Here is a 17,532-nt window from a genome sequence, read left to right as displayed (position 1 = left end):
GCAATACAGGATTAGATTTCACGAAAAGATATGGAAGGGGATACAAAATCCCTCACCGTGTCTCCTGCAAAAATAAAAGAACAAAAGAGCCAGTGGCCATTTCTTCAAAGAAGAGCCTTCCCTGGACTGTTTCCACTTAAAATCTACTTCTATATTACATTTCAGTTTAGGTGGTTGGTATTTAACAAAATCTTTACAAAGTTAAGTGTTTTATTTATTTTTTTAGTTTAGGATCATTTCAAGGGGGGATGGTTTTTAGGGGTTTGGATTTGGTAGGAAATTCTATGATCGGGTTCCAAGAAGAAGATAGGGTTTATTTTTGGTTTGGGTCCCAGTTGGGCCAAGCAGTTAGGGGACCATGGAAGAACAGTGTTTCTGTGGCATCAAGTACCAGAAAGCTAGTCTCAAGGGTATGTCAACAGCAGCAAAAGCATTAACATTTTTTTTTCTTTTTCTTTTTACTTTTTCTTCTTCTTCTTCCTCATCTTTTTCTTCTTCTTTTTTTTCTTTTTCTTTTCTTTTTCTTTCTTTCTTTTTTTTTTTTTTGAAATTGCAGCAAGCCTGTGGCTATTTCTTAAAAGAATTTAGTGCAAAAGTTGTGCCCCTTGCTATTCTGAGTTCTTGCCCAAGATTTGAAAACATGCCCAGTGCAAATGTGATACGAGACTTTGAATAAAGAAAATAACTCAAAAAATGTTTTTCTTGGTGGTGGTGTAGAGTGGGGGGTGTTAGAGAGGAGTTACATCTGTTTTTCTTTTCTTCTTTCTATCTTTCTTTTCTTTTACTTAAGAAGGAAGATTCTTTGTTGATCAGATATCCTCATAGACACAAAAAAAGGAGAGTTCTTGCTGCTACTTTTGCTCAGTGTTATAGGCTGAGTTGTGTTACCCCCCCCTCCTGCCCCCCAAATTCACATGTTGAAGTCCACACACCCAGGAACTCAGAATGTGACTGTATTTGGAGGCAGGGCTTTTAAAGAGGTAATTAAGGTAAAATGAAGTCATATGGGTGCGCCCTCAACCAATATGACTGATGTCCTTATAAGAAGAGGGAATTTGGACTCAGACATGTGCCTTCGGAGGAAAGACCATGTGAGGACACAGTGAGAAGGGAGCCATCAGCAGGACAAGGGGAGAAGCCTTCAGGGGAAATGAGCCCCACCAACACCTTGATCTTAGACATCTAGCTTCCAGAACTGCAAGAAAATAAAGTTCTGTTGTTTAAGCCCCTAGTCTGCGGTATTTCATTATGGCAGCCCTAGGAAACTAACACATTAAGTCAAATGACTGTTTCCACCAAAGGATGTTGCCAGTGGGACAGGATAATTCCTTGTTAGAAATAGTAGCTTGCTCTCCTTAGAGCTCTCTGCCATACATTTTTAATGATCTTTTAAAAGTACATTCAGAACTCAGGAAATTTTGGTTTCATTAGAGTTATTTTGGTGGGGGGAAGGGAGGACGGAAGAATATATTTCAGTCATACTTATTAATTTGAATGCCTTTTAATATGTTTAGTGAAATTCTGAATCATGCATGCCCTCTGAAATTATTTTAAAATGAAAGAATATTAATATATTTTTAAAGGTTTTGATTTCTTTGCATAGCTTAACTTGGATTTCTTCTTTTTAAGTTAAAATGACAGTGTGAGGGTATTTTTTTCACCTGACCTTTGTAAGTTCCTTCAAATGTCCATGCTCAACCTCACAGTTATTAAGACAGATATGATAGAGCTGTAGATGGAATAAAATGCAGCTGTTTAAAAAGAATGTGACTACAGCATGTCAAAAAGAAGTTCTAGTGTTAACTGAAAAAACAATTTTAAATCATTGTATGTATTTTATTATTGCAATTATGCATAATTATATGCAGAGTATGTATGTTGTAATTATGCATATTATAGCATTACAACTAGTTTTTTTTAAGCAAAACCTTATAAAAATTATTATGGGGAAATATACTGAACAGTGATCACTTTTGGGGACTGGGATTAGGACTGCTCCCCTCCCCCCCAGCTTATTTTCACTTTTGCCTACATTTCTTAAATAAGTGTGTATTACTTTAATGATTAAAGATAATTATCTACCACCAGTGTAAAAATGCTTAAGAGTTCATTATGCATTTATAATTAAATGAGCTAACCACCAGGTGTAAACATCTGGCATGGTGCCTACTTCAGACTAGGAGCTCAGTCAAGGTTAGCTTTCATTCTCCACACGATTCAAACTAGTTTCCCACCATACAGTGGGATACAGGTGTCCTGGAAGCACCTAATGATGTCTCATTGTAATACCATAGACACAAAAACAAGAGTTGACAACATTTAAAAATTTGGATAGGAGGTAAAAGGAGAGGGAATGTAGGTCTTAAACTTAGGAGAATTTCATCTGTTTAGTGAATTAGTGTTTTATAATCCTCAATGGTAGACTTGCATATTGTTTATTAAGAATTCGATCAATTATGTATTCTGGGGGAATTGCAAATACCATTGGATGTCTCCCCTTCTCCCCCTGACCCCCACCAAAAAAGGGATAGTCTCTTCCAGAAAGATGGGTGGAAAAGTAAAGAACATGTTGCAAGTGAGTAAAGCACCCTACCTTGAAGTTTTGATGGAAAAATATTCTATTGGTTGTACAGTCTTCATGTAAAATACTGTTTGGGGGATTACTGGGATAAGGAAAAGTCGTTTCTCTGATCAGGCTGCTCGTGTGTGTTGACACAAAACAGGGGAGTAACCAGGTGGTATGAAATTGTTCAGCACACGGGCTAACTTCAGCGGAGGCACTGCGGCTAGGACTAGCACTCCCAGAAATGTGCTTTTTATCTTTCTACTCAGCTTCCTGGCCCTCCTCTCTCCCTAGGGGAAAAAAAATCCCTACACCACTTTTAGAACAGCTAAGGAAGTTGTGTAATGAGACGCAGGAAACAGGGCTGACTTTAAGACAAGGATTTTCAATATGCCCTAGCCAACCACAGAATTTAGAAATTCTAGATATTTTTCTGAAGGTACGGAGCAACCCAGAACCCCAAAAAACAGAAAACAGATGGCGGTATGCAATTTGAGATCTTATTTGTCCCTGTAGATAGATGAGTACCTTCGGTCATGACAGGAAGGATGCAGGCTCCCCAGCGCTGTTTCTCACCTGATAGACATCTGTCAGGTTCTGGGTGGAGGAGAGATAGAAGCAAGGAGGAAACTGGAGAAAAATCTCTCAAAGACTGACCCAAGACATAGGGGAATCACGAATCCTTTGTATTCCTCGATTCTGAGCAGAGCAGTTCCTTCCACCTGAACAAAGTACTTTATTTTCTACTTTAATGTGAGTTGACCTGAAACTTTAGCCCTGGGGCAAATTACAAATATACCCTACCAGAAGTTGGCCTTGGTAACAAATTCCTAACTGGAGTCCCATTTTTAGTGAGGTCTGGCTGTACCTCACAACTGCAATCAGGCTCATTGAACAATATGAGCTTTCATAGCCTTGCTATTTTAGATTCTTTCTCTCAGACTAAATAAGCAAAACTGCTCCCAGACATCCATCATGGGTATCACAGAGTGACTTACATATCACATAACTCAGAATGGAGTGGTTCCATTCCTTCAGGCTTCCTGACTTGAGTTAGCTGCATCTGCTAATGTTGAAATGTGTTTTGAAGACATTGTATCATTTGGCCAGGAAGATGGAGGGCCAGATGGCTTTGAAAGAATATTAAATGGCAGAAGCCTCTTCTGGAATGTTAAGCTGCTTCTAGAGATCATGGTTATATTTCCTAAAGATAGTGTCCTTTGGGGGGTAAAATTTTGCTATTTTATCCAAACCAGAGACAAGAAAGAAGAGAAAAACTTTCAGGGTATTTTCTAAAATAAGGATGATGAAAGCTTTCGGAGTAATGGTAAATACAATTTTGAATATCTTGGATGGCACAGTGGTTAGGATGTTTTATCTTACTGACACATTCTGTTTTATTAGGGAAGGCATAATATTTACTGTTAGCTTTCAGCAATGTGTTCCCTATGCTGAAGGAAAATTTTTGAAGACTAGAATGATATCCGTTGCTCATAATTTGGAAACTTGAAGTATATATCAAGAAGATTCAGAGAATGAATGTTGATCCTTACTGTTAGTAGGATTAATAAAACAATGTACAAAAGTCCTTAGAATGAAGCCTGGAACATTATAACTGCTCAATAAATTTAATCACTATAATGATTAGGATTAGAATAAAAAACTCAGAAAGTCAACTTATTTCATATCTCCTCTTGGCTATCTCCCAGGCAACTTAAACTTGACATATTCAAAGATGAGTTATTTATTTCTTCCCTGTTGCAGTCTGGCTCTTCCCATGGGTCTTTCAATCCTAGTAAATGACAACCCACATTTGTTCAAGCCAGGGTTCTGGGGAGTCACACCTGATACGCCCCTCTCCCTCACCATTCTGTATCCATCCATCACTAAGTCCCATACATGCCATAGTTTAAACATTTTAAAAATTTACCCACTTACCTCTATCATTTTTGCTAAACCTCTACCCTAGGATTTACAACCTCTATTCTATTGATATTTTGGGCCAGAAAATTCTTTGCTGTGGGAAGCTCTCCTGTGCATCGTAGGATTGTTATCAGTATCCCTATTCTCGACCTGCTGGATGCCAGTGGGAACACCCGTTTTGTTATAATCCAAAATGTCTCCAGACATTGCCAGATATCCCTTGGGGGCAGTCTCCTCCATTTGAGAACCACACATTCAACCCAAATTACTAACATCTCCTATGGCAACTCCTACAAAGCCTCCTTACAAAGCCTCCTTATCCCCAGTAAGGATAAGACCCTCTCTCACTCCTCTTGAGCCTTTTTCACAGAGAGGTCACAGAGGTCTTTACTGCATATGGATCTCACCAGCTCCCATCCCAGCCTGAGCTTCTGACTTGTTTCCTCCACACTTTGAACAAAAACTCCCAACCATGTCCATCTTCATTGAGTCCTTCCTATTCTTCTCTCCAACCTAATCTTGTGCATCTCCCTCACTATGCACCAGCCACAGTGGAGTTCCACCAACACACCAAATGTCTGTGGCCCTCGACACCTTCACACATGCTATCCCTGCACAGTGAGCTCTGCAGCCGACCTTTTCCTCATCCGTGAAGGTAGCCCCCATTACTCTAACAAGACCCTAGTTGTTTCCATCCATGCCTTCATCACAATTTGCAACTGTGCATTTTCTGTCTTACTTTAGTTGTTTTATATGAGACTATTAGTTACTTGAAGGCAAGAGCAGGTCTGTTTTATCCCTTACTCAATCCCAGCACCATCACACTGTCTTGGCATACAACAAGGAAACTACTCGTATTCACAGAACGCACGAATGATGAATGAATGAAATAGAAAAGGAGTTTTGACTGGGAAGTGCTTTCCCCATTCTTCACACTAGGGGGTGCTAAATAAAATAATTTTTTTTTTTAATAGTATTTGGGAGGTTTGGATGTTCTTTTCCCATGATGCCATTTAAAGTTAGTAGTTCAAAATTTTTTTCTTCTCACTTCATAGCATTTATCAAGTTCAAAGAGTTATGTCAATTAAATGTGATATACCTGCAGAGTGCTTAGCACAATAGTGCCAGGCAATCAGAAGTACACAGGAAGTACTAATTGTTATTTTAACCAATTACATTATATTAAAATAAAACTTTACCACCAAAGTGGTTAGGGGAGGTAGTTTAAAGCAGAGAACCATTACTAAATTTCCCCCAAATGACTCAATTTTCATGTCTCAGGGTTTTCATTATTTGCACTGAAACATATCACTTCCAGCTCTTAACAAAATGTGATCGTGTTTAAAATACAAAATGGCTAAGACCTGAAGAATAAAGTTCTCAATAAAGACATTAGATTGATGTCATTTTAAGTCAGTCCTTAGTGTTCTAATTCCTAAATAAAAATGTCATATGATGAGATATTTATCTGAAAATTCAGTCTTGACTCCATTCAGAATTTATTAGGGTGTCGAAAGCCCCATGGCCGAGTGAAGATTTTATGACATGTAACACTAGCTTGGACTAGCGCAGGTTAAGTGTGTCTCCTTGCCAAGACAGAAGCCGGGTCTTCATAGCGTCAAATGCTCATATGTCGCTCTGCCTCTTCCCAGCGTATCTTGAGTCGCATGCTATTCACAGCTTTCGTTTCATCCAGTGTGCCAAAATTCTACCACCTAAGGGCATTAAAACCTCTTAGGTAGAGAGAGTATGTGAAAAAATAAAGAGCGTCCTGGAGATGTCCATTTGTCATATATAGGGTCATGGATCTTTTTTCACACTGCAAAAAAAGGTGTAGTTGCAAAGTAAAGTTGTAATTTCACTGTTTTCCACTCTCTTTTTAGGTTTCCATATTGTCCTGATTTATTCGGTTTTCTATGACCTGAATTTTGTGCCAATTAGATCCTCACAATGAAATGGAGTGGTTATTCTTAAGTCTCAGGAAATGCACGTTAGCTAGTTTCTTCCCGGTCCTTCTCCCAGGGAGTCACTGAAATCTGAAAAAAATTATCCCAAAGGAAAATTCACTGAGGAGAGAAAAGGAGTCCAATGATAAAAATATTTGTTTGTAGACAGTTCAATTGTAGAGCCAAAGAAAATAACTCAGGGACTAGTTTGGGATTTATTCTTTCTTCACGTCAGCCTAGTTAGCTCTGTTGGTTACAAGTGTGGTACTAGTGAGGCCAAGATATTATCCAAGTTGGAGCCCCATCTGGGCCTGTCAGCTTTGTGAGAGCAAACAATGATCTTCGGCATACAAGCACCTGCTCACAGAATGGCCTGGCCTAAGGACTCTGGTGGAATAATTTCAAGGGTGTCTGTAGAAGTAGAAACACAATTCAAAGAGTTCTGTCCTATAACAGTAGAGAATTCTGTTATTTTTCAGTCTGGTATATATCTAAAATTGGCCTTCTGGATAGCATCACGAGTGAAGGTAAAGGTTAGGTGGGAAAGAGAAAAATCACTGAGCTCATCAATGTCATGGTTATTGTCCTCCACATCTTGGCTGTCTTCTGCTTCATCACCACCAATATCATCGTTGTCATCATCATCACCATCACTGATAGAAATGTCATCACGACTGTCATGCTCTTATTATGAGCCAGGCCCTGGGCTAAGTACTTTATCTGCATTACTTCATCTTCCCAACCATTTCTGGAGGTAGTCTTGGTTATCCCCATTTTATTGTTAACGTATCTATGGATCTAAGAGACAACCTAACACATGCAGGAATACCCAGTTAGTACACTTCAGAGCCCAGAGTCAAATCCAGGCCTCGAATTCCCAAGTTTATGATCTTAGCATCTATACCCACATGCTAACCTCCGAGCTCTAAGGCCGCCAACTTCAGATCTACGCTCACCTTATGTCCCAAGGTTGGGTTATCTTTTTCTAACCAAAATTTTGTTGTGGGAAAGTTTAAAACTCTTTCGAGGAAAAACCTTACAGTGACCCAATTTCTTGTGACCTAGATTCTCCCCATTAGCTTACAATTGATACCCTTTTAAAAAATTCCATTATGAAACATATTTCTGTCCAAATCCCCTAAACAGTACACCCTACTCAGTGTATGTCCGTGTACAGATAAAAGGAAAGCTGTCTCCTAGACATCGGATGCCTAGCAATGCTGTGGGGATAAATGCTGCCTTTCTACCAAAAAGATATTGTGAAGAGATGTTCTTAATATTAACAGTAGCTAACATTACAATGCATTTCTCCATTCACTTCAGAGAATGTCAATTATTTTAAATATTTTATACATACACACACATTTGTGTATGTGTATATATACATATAATCTTTGAGAATTTACCTATTGTTTTTTATTTTATATGTGGAATCCTAAGGACAAGAATAGTATTTTATCTTTGTAGCTACTACAGCCCTTTGTACATAATAACCTCACCAGATGATATTAGCTTATTATGATAATAATTACTATTGGAATAGACTATATGAAAATACTGTAGTTTCCTTTCCACGATGTCTGCCCTGATTTTTGCCAAATCCATAGCACACATCATAATGCCAGGAGTAGAGTAGGGACTCATTATTTAGTTGATTAACACTGATTTAGGACTAAAGCTTACTTTGTAACCGTTCATTGTGTCCTACACTGTGTTGGACAGCTAGCATGTACTCAGATATATTCTAGAAATTTCACAGTGGCTATCAGTGGAAAGAGTGCTGGTTTGATTACTTGCCGCTTGGCTCCCTCGTAATGGATTTGCACGGATTCATCCACCCAGTTCCACTCTGTAACTTGAAATGGGGCTGCCCATGGACAGGGGCCAATCATAGCAATAACATCTTAGAACTTGAATAAAAGGAACTGACCTCTCCACGGATCAAAACCGTGACCTTCCCCTCTTTGGTTATTGCTATAGTAATCGAAAAAAGCAGTCTCACGATAACAGAAGGATAAGTTTAGGAGCAAGTGAATGCCATCTGGTCAGAAACACTATATTAAAATGCTGGATGCATCCCAAGTTTGCTTCCTAGCACCCCATTAAATTAAGTTGTGCTTCCTAAAGTGAGGTCTGAGCTACCAGGTGGCATGTAGGGCCACTTTGTTAGGGAAGGTGTTTTTTATTGTTAAGAAGTTAGACTAGAAAATTCATGCACTGAGCTAAAAAAACAAAAAACAAAAACACCCACCCTTTTATATGAGTGCTGAAGGAAGAAGTTTCAGAATAGGATGACTCTGAATAGCGAAGTAGATAATAAGAGGAAATGGGAAAAGAGAGCTGTTAGATTTAGGAACATCATTTCACAGCCTGCGATGGCGGAAAGACTCAGAACTTGCCGTTAGAAGACCTGATGTGAGTACTAGCTTGCTACTAGCTGTGTTGACCTTGAGCAAGAGATAACTTCTGAGACTCAGTTTCCCCATCTGTGAATTAGCCTAGCACAGTGGGGTCACTTGACCAAGGCTCATGTTCATGAGGAGTTTCAAATGCAGATGTTTGACATGATCACTAGACAAGGTTTTGTTTAATGTTCCTTAGATACACTCACAAGATGGGAAGATGTTAATTATATTGCTTGAAATGATGTTCCATTACCACACTACTTGTGATGAACTATATATTCATTTTTTGGGGGTAAATTTTATAGTTATCTTGCTTTCGCACAATTATATAGCGTTGCATTTTCCTATTGTAAAAACGTTAATCTATTTGTTGTAAATATTTAAGAATCTAGCACAGTTTTTTGGACAGGGGGAAGTCTTTCACTGATTTAGAAGCAGAACATCAGGGAAGGCTGAGCTGGGGTACTCCGTTTGAAGCTGCTCAGTCTAAAAACATGTGCTGATCTCTACACTTAAAAATGGTTAAGAGGGCAGATGCTATGTGTATTTATCACAATTAAAAATTTTTCAATTTTTAAAAAAAGGGTGACTCATTTCTCCTTTTAATCTCCTTTTAATCAATTATCCAATGTAAATCAGTTAATGGAAATAACTTAAAACCATGATGCCTATCTGGAATTTCAGATGGAAAAAAAAAAAATGGAGCACTGAGATTTCCTCTCCTTCATCTCTCCCTCCTACCTCTCTACAAGTATGTATTGAGCTTCCAGTTATTTGCTGATACTCTTTGAAAAGTTGGGAAATAGGAAGATAATGAAGTTCCAGCACTCATGGATCTTACATTCTAGTGAATTTGGGACATAAACAGGAAAACAAATAATGTCAGGTAGAGATAAATGCTATTAAGAAAAAACAGTCAGGAAAGATCATAGAGTAAAGGGATGGGCAGGTGCTACTTAGGGACCAAAGGAAGACTTCCTACAGAAGGACCATTTGAGTAGAGACTTGAATAAGAGGAGTGAGCCCACAAAGATCTGAAGGAAGCACTATTTCTAGATGCAGAAGTGCAAGTGCAAAGGCCCTGAGGCGGGAATGTGTTTGGCATGTTCAGGAGACATGTAGGCTGCCCTTGTGGCAAAGAATGAGTGACGAAGGGAAAGAATGGCAAGAGGTATGGTTGCAGATAGAGCCATGGGCCAGAATTAGGGCCTTGTGGGCCATTTTACAATGAAGTAATTGAGGCTTAGGGAAAATAAGTGACTGAGTCTAAAGATACTGCTCCTTCACTCTGGAAGCTTCTTAAGATGGTTAAGAGCTTGTCTGGTTGTTTTTGTTTTTGTTTTCCACTGGGAATTTCTCTTGACTATGCAGCATCATCTTACAAACCTAACTCAATCCTTTTTCTGGATCTTCCTGATGATACCTGAAGTTCAAGATGTTAGTTATGCTGCATGTTAATGATATTTGATTATCTCTCTCCCTAAATTGTGACGATATGTATACTTTGAAGGAAGTGCAAAAAGAGGTGGTGTGCTGAGAATGAAGGATGTTCTCTTGTAATTCAATGAACATATGTTACGATAGTCATTTCAGAATTGTTTTTAAACTAAATCCAGCACGGTTTGATAAAGGTTGTAATGTGCATAATTAGGCAAGCTGAAACTCTATATCTGTACATACGTAGAAGCTATGCATATTAGATGCATGAAACTAACATCATTTCCATCAAGTGTTTCTTAATTTTGCAAAGCAGGTCCCTAGCTAGCAGCCTTCTGCTTTTCAGGTATGCAGTTTGGTCTTCGTGCTAGTTACTCATTCTTTTGTTTTTGAAACCAATACTTCTTAGATTATTATTTAACACTGATTTCTACTTATGGGCATCAAGAATTTTGGGGTTTTTAAAAAAATTTATTTAAATTCAATTAGGCAGCATATAGTACATCATTAGTTTCAGAGGTAGAGTTCAGTAATTCATCAGTTGCATAGGTTTTTTTTCTTTTCTTTTAGAGTTTTAAACATGCTTCATTTTCCTAGCCACACAAATCAAATCTCAGCCTTAAATAGTGCAGAGCTAGAATGCATTTGCTTTAACTGGGACTATTTTGGCATTTCTGTAGTTACTTGGAGATGCTTCCCCATCTGGTGATGGGAATAATTCTACTTGGCCCACCTCCTCGGATTGTTGTTTGATGAACTGAAAGACAGAGTTTTAGAAGTAAAAGGGTCTATACAAATGCCAGGCATGGTTATTCCTGATCTATATTCAGAAGTCCCCAGCTTTAAAAAGACCTTTGTCGCTGCCAGAAGGGCTGGGATCATGGTATTCAAACACTATAGTGGAAGAGCCTTCTCTCTCTTTGCCACACTGCTGCCAGACCAGTCTTTTGAAGACAAGCCTTGATCCTGCCACTTCTATTTTGGATTTTCTTCATCGACTATCTAGTGCCCAGAGGACAAAACCCAGGCTCTCCCCAACATGGCCCAAAGGGCTCTTTGCTATCTCTTGCCTCTCCTCAACATGCACACCCTAGCCATGCCTAGTGAATAAATGCAGCAGCCCTTGCAGAGCTCAGTTCTTTGTTGGGACAGCTCTTGGCCCCTTGGTCAGTACTCTGAAAAGGATCAGCCCAACACATAGGCTCCCTTTCCTAACTCCATATTCTGCCTCCAATGTAAATCACCTCCCTACTGATCTTGCCAACTCCAAACTATCTATGCTAGTGGAGAGAGTAATTGGTGTTGAACAAACATCTGTTTTGGCAAATAAGTTTGGAATATACAGACCTTCCTAGACTTATAATGGGGTTACATCCTGATAAACCCATCCTAGGTGAAAAATATCCTCAGTCACAAATGCACCCAAATCCACCTAACCTACCCAACATCATAGCATAGCCCAGCCTGCCTTAAATGTGTTCAGAACACTTACATTAGCCTCTGGTTGGGTAAAGTCATTTAACGCAAAGTCGAGTTTGCTGAATATCTCATGTAATTCGGTGAATACTATACTGAAAGTGAAAAACGTTGTATGGGTCCAGAGTGGTGGTAAACGTACAGTTGTTGATCCTTGTGATCATATGGCTAATGGGGAGCTGAGGCTGGTTGTCACTGCCAAGGTTGGATGATCAGCCATATATAACTTCTGTATACTAGGGTTCCCAAATCCTTTTCTTTCTAGCAGGTCCTTCCATAGCTTGTGGCTCCACTAATGTTTATGGTCATTCTGCCTCTACGGGATAGCTTAAAGCGACCAATGACAGGACATGGGGAGAGCCCTTTGCAAAGGGAAAATCCCTATGCATGTGGGAGGGTTTCTAGTTGCCGCATCATCCCTGTGTGTACTGTCACACTGTGTCCTAACTGTGATGGACCAAGGAAGTGACTTTTTATCAATCTACTGACTTCTCAGGGCTTCCCACCATCTTTACAATCTTCCTGGGACAGGAAGGAAACCTTGCATGAAGTCTGCTCTCCACAAATCCCATCTCCTCACTCCATGCCCTGCCAGCTAGGGCCCACCAAATATGTGGGTTTCAACAGAGATAAAACTTGAGACTCCGGTTTCTCACAGGGTGGGGTTCAAATCTCCAGATGGCACATTACCAATGGGTGATCATAAGTGTGTTACTTAATCTCATTGAGCTTCGGTCATCTTATCTCTAAAACGGGGATAGTAAGAGTGCCCTCCCTCCTTGTTCCAAATGAGGTAATACGGGGAAAGCTGAGAGTCAAATACAAAGCAGGTATTTAACTGCAGGTAATGCACATGAATATGCAGTGAACATTATCTGCTGTCATATCATCACTATTATTTATCACTATCACTAACACAAGTTGTGGGCAATCTGAGGTATGGCTAGCTCTAAAACCACCTCTTTGTATCCTACTAAAAAATGATTTAAGATAAAAGTAAATGAAAGCATGGGTGTTCTGGATAAATTCGTTTCCAGGTCAATTTATTATTATTATTTTTTAAATTTTTTATTATGTTATGTTAGCCACCATACAGTACATCATTAGTTTTTGATGTAGTGTTCCATGATTCATTGTTTGCCTGTAACACCCAGTGCTCCATGCAATACGCGCCATCTTAAATACCCATCACCAGGCTAGCCCATCCCCCACCCCCTCCCCTCTGAAACCCTGTTTGTTTCCCAGAATCCATAGTCTCTCGTGGTTCATTCCCCCTTCTGTTTACCCCTCCTTCATTCTTCCCTTCCTCCTCCTACCGATCTCGCTGCTATTCCTTATGTTCCACAAATGAATGAAACCATATGATAATTGTCTTTCATTGCTTGGCTTATTTTTTTTTAATGTTTTTTTATATTATGTTAGTCACCATACAGTACTTATTTTTAATAGAGCCTTCATATACATGATACTGTAACTAAACTTTATTACAAATTTCTGTTGCAAAGCTTCAGCCAGCTGATCGGGACCCATCAGAGTGTTATGACACCAAGCTCATACAGGTGTACTGGTCCTGCACCCATTTTGATGCCTACTAAACACCTGCTTCATGATTGACAACCTACATTCCTAGGCAGAAAAAAACACTGGCTTCCAATAACAGTAGTTTACAAATGATTCTGATACTAATGGGAGCAATGGTGTTCTACCAGTGGCTACCGCAGTCCAGATTTTTTGCTGCATTTGCATGAGCTGTGTCCTTCAATCCTGTGGAAGTCTACAGAGGTGGGTCCTTGTACTGTAGTACAGTTAGGAAAGGTGAGGCAGGGAACAATAACATGAACTGCCCATGGTCATACTTCAAGGACCTAGCAAAGCTAATATTTGAACCCAAGTAGTCTAATTCCAGAACCTATGCTCAACCAATAGCCAATGTTTGATTGCCCATTCTTTTTTCCCCGTTTACCCTTTTCTTTTTCTTATAAGCTGAAGAACCTCAAAAGATGTTTTAATAATAGGTGCATAGTTTTGTTGCTGTTGTTGCACTTTTTCTCCTTTTACATTTCTCAAAGTCCAGGGAGGGAGGCAGGAAGCCCACCCTGGAAATAACAAATAAGGAAACAGAGGCTCTGAGAGGCTGCATAACCTAAGCCATGTAGCCACAGGGAGATCATACCCAAGCACAACCCATTTTCTAACACACTTATCCCCAAGCATCTAATTATTATGAGGTCTTGAATTAGATGTGTGGGTTATGCAAAGATATATTGCAAGGACTTTCTGCCCCCGGACTAGAGAGTCCATGGCCACAACCTGTCCTAACTGTGTTGACCCAACAAATACTGGAATGAAAATATTGTCTTCTGAAAGACAAATAGCATTTTCAGTCAGAGTCGAGGCTTAGAAGCCATGGTGCCTTTTTCAGCTTCTCCAAGTGCTGCACAGATCTCTTGATGGTTTTCTGGTAGGAAATGTCCCCGACACTGACATCCTATTGCATGACAAGAAGACAACAGTGGTCAAAAAGGGGCTTTCCCAGATGTGACTCCAAGATGCTGCTGAGATGTTTTCAGGCTCTAAAATAGTCACTTCCATCCAAAGTCCTACAGGGTAATTATAGCTTTGCCATTATTCCTGGCCTGGCCGTGATCCAGAACTTGGCTCTCATTACCACTGCTGCCTTACCCCGGGTGTGATGGGACCCTTCCATTATGGATACAAGGATCAGCTGAGCATTCTGAGAGTGTTCTGCAACCCAGTTCTCTCCTAAACATCCCTGAATGTCTTGAGCTTGGCAGGTCTTGAGGGAGGAGAATTAAGGAGTCAACCTTTAAAAGAGAATAGAGCAAACGGAACGTGTTTCCTAGTCCGTGACGTGGGAAGTGTGCTTTTAATTTTTTCTCCAGGTTTGGGTGTGTACTTATAGGCTGTTAGAAGGAGTGGAGGGTGTTAGGTAGACCGGCTTCTCTCTTAAGGCAGAAAAGAAAAACATCCTTCCCCACCCCATTTCTTTTTAAGGCCACAGTTGAAGTCATGCTTACCTTCCACTATGAAGCGCGGTGATGTTTTTCTAATTGTCTGGAGTCAGGTCGGCCACACTTCCTTGACTACACTTCTCCTTCCTGTCCAGGACAGGTTCCTGGGGTCAGGCACGCAGCAGGCTCCAGCCCAGTGAGCCAACTCAGAATTCAGGAGCCACGGTGTCCTCCAGATATGGAGGCAGGGGGCTCAGACTTCTGATCTGGGACGTGACTCTAAGGCAGAGTCAGAGCCCACACACTGGGGCTGAATTCAGGCATGCTCCGCCTCTCTAACCTACTTTTTCACGGTCCCTCAGTAGGAGCCTGGCTTATTAGAGGGTTTTGGCCAATCACCGGAGCTCTGTGCATGGGCTTGGCCAATCACCAGAGCCCATGTGGAGAGGAGGCGGGGCTCACTGTGGTGCCTTTGACCCCACTAAAGAGCAGTGCTGGGAGCTTTAATCTACGTGATCTTTTTTTTTTTTTTTTAAGATTTTATTTATTTATTCGACAGAGAGAGAGACAGCCAGCGAGAGAGGGAACACAAGCAGGGGGAGTGGGAGAGGAAGAAGCAGGCTCATAGCGGAGGAGCCTGATGTGGGGCTCGATCCCATAACGCCGGAATCATGCTCTGAGCGGAAGGCAGATGCTTAACCGCTGTGCCACCCAGGCGCCCCTAATCTACGTGATCTTAAAATAGTCCTCAGGACGACCACCTCCCACCATACAAATGCTCCTATAATTCTCATTTTACAGATAAGGAAACTAAGGTTCAGAGAGAGAAAGAAACGTCTAAGGCTTCACAGTATCTTGTGGTTTGTATTCTGACTGGAAGCAGAATCTATGACAGGGATTTAAGTGAAAATAACCTATTTGGGATGGTCAGGAGGTATCAGTGAAGTCAGGGGGAAAATAGACACAAAAAGGACGGCTGCTAATAAGGAGTGTGATCTTATGCGGGGGGGGGGGGGGGGGGGGAGGGGATGAGAGTGTTACCCTGCAGGGAAATCCTGGGAAAACAATGTAGAACATAACGCCTCAGAGTTTTCTCTTCCAGAAGGTGAGGGAACCAGAGTGTATTCTCACACCAGCTTCTGTTGATCACAGGTTAAGGGTGGGTGAGGTGCAGATGGAGTGTTAATTTCCCAGCTTGGCCAGACCCAGGACTTTGCAGAAAGCCCCCAGGCAGAGGGATCCAGATACCGGTAGTTAGAAGCACCCCCAGCCTGCACTGGTGCAGTGGTGAGGCCTCCAAAATATGAGCTAGGAACAATCTGCGACATACATTCAGTGGCATAGCCATAAATGCCACTCTCAGTGATGTCTTGCTGCACCACAAGCCAGCCCAAAACCTAGTGGCTTAAAACAACAGCTATACATTTGTTCACAAGTCTATGGGTGTGCAATTTGGGCTGAGTTCAGCAGGACTCTTCTTCTGCTGGTCTCACCTGCAGCCATTCATGTGGCTGTACTCCTCTGGTGGCTTAACTGGGAGCTGCTCATTCTAAGGAGACTTCAGTTGGGACCGTTCTTCTCTGTTCTATATAGTCTTCATCCTGTAGCAACCAAAGGTTCAGCAAACATTTTCTGTGAAGGGTCAGATGGTAAGGATTTTTGGCTTTGTAGGGCTTCCAGTTGCTGATGTAACTACTCAACTTATTGTTGGAGTGTAAACCAGTCAGAGACCATACATAAACAAATGGACATGGCTGTGTTCCAATAAGACATTATTTATAAAAACAGGTGGTGGAGTGGAATTGGCCCATGGGCCTTACCCTGCCAATCCTTGTCCTCTACCAAACTTCATCTCATGGGACTGCACCTTTCCAAAGAGTTAAGGCAGAAACTACAGGGCCTCTTGAGACCTAGGTTCAGAAATCACACTGCGTCCTTTCTGCTGCATTCTACTGCTCAAAGCAAGTCATCAATTGATACCCTACACCAAGGGTGGGGCTATAGACTTCACCTCCTGAAGGAAAGCTCTGCAACATCATATTGCAAAGGGATATGCATTCAAGGATGGGAGGAACATTGGGGTCCTTCTTTGCCAATAGTTTGCCCTCCATTTCAAATTTGTTTGATTTCAGAGCCCTCTACATTTAACTACCACACTATACTCCCTCCCTCTATCTCCTCATGTATTTGGTTCAGGGATGAAGTCAGGAGCGTAGGCAGTTGTTGGCAGCCTTAGATCAATTCAGTCCAAAATTGGAACAAGGTCTTTGCTGCTCCAGGTAATGAGATTTCCATGTGTTAGATCTCAACTTTAGAAATGGAGGTTTAGAGACCCAGAGAATTCTCTATTCCATTCAGTTACTCCTTGTATGAAGGAATCCCTTATTTAAACTGCCCAGCAAATGACTGAGCTTCTGCTTGATGAACCCTTGAGATAGGAAGGTCACTACTCCAGTCCTTCTTCCTCAAGTCATTCGTATGTCTCGTCCCTCCATCCATTCATCGAATCATTCAGTCAGGTGTTCAGCGCCTCCCGTGTACCAGTTCCTCAGTTAAGTGATGTACAGATAAACCCAGTAGCTTCTTTCATGGAGCTTACAATCAGTTCCTGTTCTGCATGGCAGCTGTTTTCAATTTTCTTTTTGGTCACATAGCTCTTTGTTCTTCATGGTTTTTGTTCTGAGGTCTAGAGTAATTGTTCTTAACTTGATGAAAGCATTTAGAAATACTTGCCACTCTTTACTGAAATGAATTCCAATTCTTTTCTGAAATGAATTTCACAGATACATAAATATCTACACAACTGCAAA

At 40.8% G+C, this 17,532-nt stretch overlaps 1 long non-coding RNA gene across 1 annotated transcript in view; it reads left to right on the top strand.

Moving 5' to 3' along the window:
• Positions 1 to 17,532, top strand: part of LOC148108926 (uncharacterized) — a 57,906-nt gene that overhangs the window by 23,298 nt on the left and 17,076 nt on the right. The gene's annotated exons all lie outside the window — the stretch shown is intronic.

The sequence above is a fragment of the Ursus americanus genome, chromosome 14 (assembly GCF_024610735.1).
Source record: "Ursus americanus isolate L20-20 chromosome 14, mUrsAme1.1.p, whole genome shotgun sequence".
Classification (NCBI taxonomy): Eukaryota; Metazoa; Chordata; class Mammalia; order Carnivora; family Ursidae; genus Ursus; species Ursus americanus.
This window is presented reverse-complemented; position numbering and strand designations above follow the sequence as displayed.